A 4369-nucleotide genomic window follows, 5' to 3' on the forward strand; every position below is an offset into this window, starting at 1 on the left:
AATTCCACTAATTAACCCGATAAGGCACACCTGTGAAGTGAAAACCATTTCAGGTGACTACCTCTTGAAGCTCATCGAGAGAATGCCAAGAGTGTGCAAAGCAGTAATCAGAGCAAAGGGTGGCTATTTTGAAGAAACTAGAATATAAAACATGTTTTCAGTTATTTCACCTTTTTTTGTTAAGTACATAACTCCACGTGTTCATTCATAGTTTTGATTCCTTCAGTGAGAATCTAGAATGTAAATAGTCATGAAAATAAAGAAAATGCATTGAATGAGAAGGTGTGTCCAAACTTTTGGCCTGTACTGTATACAGGCCAAAAGTACCCTCCGTATCTCAGTACGGAGGGTAGATTCACTCTCTATCTTTAAGAGTAGACTTAAAACTTTCCTTTTTGACAAAGCTTATAGTTAGGGTCGGCCCAGGTTGCCCTGGACCAGCCCTTAGTTATGCTGCTATAGGCTTAGACTGTCGGGGGACTTCATATCATGCTCTGAGCACTTTCCTCTCTTCTAATCTTCCTCTCCCCTCTTCCTTTCTTCTTCTTCCTGTCCCCCCCCTCCCCTTTTTTTCTGTGCATGCTTGTTCCAGAGTCCACTGCCCCTTTGCTTTCGTTGTGCTTTTTGTGTCTTGTCTAGGTCAAACTGTCCTGCTCATCCTGGAAGGTCATCCAGCTGCAGATGAGATGGCTAGATGCTGCGTGTCACTTCCATCTAGATTACCTGTTCAGGATACCCTGATGTTTCTGCTGTTGTCTGCTGTCCCAGTTTGTCCCTATCTCCCTGTCTCTGTCTCCTTGTCTCTCTCTCTCTCCCCTCCCACCCAACCGGTAGAGGTAGATGACCGTCCACCCTGAGTCTGGTTCTACCTGAGGGTTCTTCCCGTTAAAGGGGAGTTTTACCTTTCCACTGTCGCCAAGAGCATGCTCAGGAGGGAATCTGTTGGGTTTCTTGTTTCTGATAATTTGTAGAGCGTGGTCCTTACCTGCTCTACCTGTAAAGCGTCATGAGATAACTTCTGTTGTGATTTGACGCTATATAAATAAAGTTTGATTGATGATTGATTGATTGTTGTGTATGGATTTGTCCTGCATTTATTTCAGTGTGCAGACATGCAGGGTGTATTACATACAGACCTTTGAATGTATCTTTATTCTTGTGTTGTATAATATGCTTTGATTCTGTGCTTTCTATCATGTAGAGTCACTGTGTGAAGGAGCTGATTGTTTACCTGCTTTGATTTATCCTTATTCAATAAAGGAACATCATGTTACTCTTTGATGTGTATTTATATGGGATGTGTATTTTATAGTCTATGGGAAACTGTAAATTATCTAATGATTGAAACATATAAAATCATCATTTATCATCAAATTAATGATCACAAATGTTTAAATAATGACAGTTGATCTAGTTTCGACACCTTCCTAAAATAATTGCCTAAGTCTTTTATTTATTTATTTTATTTTTTTTGTCAAAAATGAGTTTTTTGTCTAAATAATCTCCTCTTGATGCTGGCCACCTCTGGTGAAATCACCAGTATCAGAACAGGTCATGCCATTCTACCCCTGAAGTATAACTGCCTAAATCAAGAGTGTGTCAAAACTGTGACTTCGGTAGTTTTATTTTGCCTAAGGCAAAAAAAAAAAAAAAAAAAGTGACTTAGGCAATTTTACGTTTTTAGGCTATTTTAAGCGTTTCAAGATGGCAGCGGTATCAAGAAGGAAGAACATTTTCTCTGCCAGTGAAGTTATTTCAATGATCCAGGGCTCATCCTTAATCGGTAAGTGATGAGGTTTAGTATAGGTTTTAGGCACGGACGAAGCGGGCAGCCGCCTGGGGCGGCATATTTCCATGTCACGTGGGGGGCGGCATGAGAGCAAAAAAAAAAAAAAAAAAAAATCATCCTCGCTGCAAAGCAGTTTTCTATTACTGTATTCATCTGAATATAAGACAATATTTTTTCCATTGAAAATGCCCTGAAAAAAACGCCCTCGTTTAATATTGGGGTCTAAGCAAACACACATGTATTGTGCTTGCATATAAACCAGTAGGTGGGCTCGCCTGATGCCGCAATTACCGGCGAATGGCCGCATTGCGCAGTCAATAATCAACCATGTTGTCTGTGTCACTGTCCGTTGTGCTGCTGCAGCCGCGTATGAACAAAAGTTGATTTATAATGAGAGGATGGCAGTATGTGTGCGCCGCTCACCTGTCAGATCTGGCAGACCTGAACGGGTGGGCGTGGCACCTGTAGGCATCAAGCCGGTGCCGCGGCCGGCCCGCCTGATGCTGACCGGTGGCTTTTTTTTATGCAAACAAGATTTTGTCCATATAAAAAGTATTTTTCCAAAAAAAGGTATTTGTGCAGGTGTTGGCGCCCCTGCTCTGGGAGGGGCGTGTCTAGCCGCCAGAGGGGCACCGGTAGCGGCCGTTATCGCTTGGAAGTTCTTGCCGCGCGCGCGGCTAGAACGGTAGGGCGCAAGGCAGTAATTTCGCCCAGGGCGGCAACATGGGCAGAACTGCCACTGGATACAACGGTGGTGGGAATATATATACACTACTCACAAAAAGTTAGGGATATTTGGCTTTCGGGTGAAATTTCAGGATGAACCTAAAATGCATTATAACCTTTACAGGTGAACTTAATGTGACCTTCTGTAAACTTTTGAATGCACATGTCCAACTGTTCAGTATTTCAGTACTTTTTGCACAAGTTGCTGTTCTCTAACAAGGAGTTTAACGGCAAAATTCACATCAGGTGTTTGATGCTCCAGCTCATCGAGGTCGTATCATTAGGGAACGGCTGCTGGAGACTGGGGTACCTCAAATGGAGTGGCCTGCACTTTCTCAGACCTGAATCCCATAGAAAACCTATGGGATCAGCTGAGTCGCCGTGTAGAGGCTGGAGCTCTGTACCCCAGAACCTCAATGTCCTGAGGGCCGCCCTTCAAGAAGAGAGGGATGCCATGCCTCAGCAGACAATAAGTCGACTTGTGAACAGCATGAGACGTCGTTGTCAAGCTGTAATTGATGCTCAAGGGCACATGACAAGTTATTGACACTGACATTTTTTGTTGTGGTATATCCACCACTGTTGTTGGCTTTTGTTTCAAGAAATTGTTTGAGATGAGGAAATCACCAGTGTATGCTTCTACTTAAATGCCCTACTTTCATGATATAATATCACTGTAGTGTGAACTTTTTATATTTTCCATAAATTTCACCCAAAAGCCAAATATCCCTAACTTTTTGTGAGTAGTGTGTATATATATACATATATATATATATATATACATATATGTATATATATATGAAAAAGACTGTCTAGTATTATCCAACTGGATATAATAGGGAAGGCTGGGTCATAGAATTGTGGAATGGTGTGAACATTTAAACACAGGGATTCAAGAGCCGTTTAACCATTTATTGAGCACTGGATAACAGGGGGGTAGATGGATGGATGGATGGACGGATGATTTCTATACAAAATAACAAAGGTTCAATGCATTGCTACACACCATTAAATTCAATTTTAAATAAATATGATGCTTACATTTTAATGCATCCACAATGAAAGGAGAGGCCTGGGCTTTCTTTATCATAACCCTCAGGAGTCTGATTACAAACAAGACAAATCAGCAATAAATAACAAATACTGTTATATAAACTTAAAAACTTGAATTCTTGATCATTATACTCACAGTAATTCACTCTTTTGAGGACAAACAAAGTCTATGTGGCTTCAATTAACTAGGTTTTGCCCCGATTTACCCAGACTCTGTAAATAATATGAACAACAAATAAAATGGAAGTACAAACTCAGGACCCTTTAACACAGGAAGAAAACTAGGGTTTAACATCAATTGAAGAACGACAAAATGCACAAACTTACTGTGTGGCAGCAAGGCAAGGCTCAAACAAAGGGATCCTAACTGGACACACCTCTCCTTAAATTACCTCCCCTGTCTAACTCCTCCCAGTGCCCAGCCAGGTGAAACAACCCACCCCAAACAGAGAACACCAGCTTGAGATTATTGAACAGCCGCCCCTTTAAATATGCAATATTTGAACTCTAAAATCTCAAGCTAAAACTATCTTAAGGATCGTTGGTGGATGGGTCTGCTACAGGTTTGAGTGTTACTAGTCGAGCAACAGGTCGGATGTATTGTTTACCATTAAGCGTAACTTCCACAGTTCGGACTCTACCATCCTTACTCGCCATCACTCGGGTTACTTTACCAACTGGCCACAAACCTCTTGGCATTTGGGGGTCCATACACATGACCACTGTTCCTTCCTCCAGTTTGGGAGTGTCTTCCTTCCATTTATGACAGGTCTGGAGACTAGGGAGATAATCCCGGATGAA

At 41.7% G+C, this 4369-nt stretch overlaps 1 long non-coding RNA gene across 1 annotated transcript; it reads right to left on the reverse strand.

Annotated features, from left to right (window-relative positions):
- Positions 1-3365: 3365 nt before the first annotated feature.
- On the reverse strand, positions 3366-3783 carry LOC115366215 (uncharacterized). Its single transcript, XR_003928822.1, has 3 exons — positions 3705-3783; positions 3557-3618; positions 3366-3482 (listed from the first exon to the last, which is right to left on the reverse strand). It is a non-coding gene; the product is annotated as an uncharacterized LOC115366215 (long non-coding RNA).
- Positions 3784-4369: the final 586 nt, after the last annotated feature.

Source organism: Myripristis murdjan, chromosome 10, assembly GCF_902150065.1.
Source record: "Myripristis murdjan chromosome 10, fMyrMur1.1, whole genome shotgun sequence".
Classification (NCBI taxonomy): Eukaryota; Metazoa; Chordata; class Actinopteri; order Holocentriformes; family Holocentridae; genus Myripristis; species Myripristis murdjan.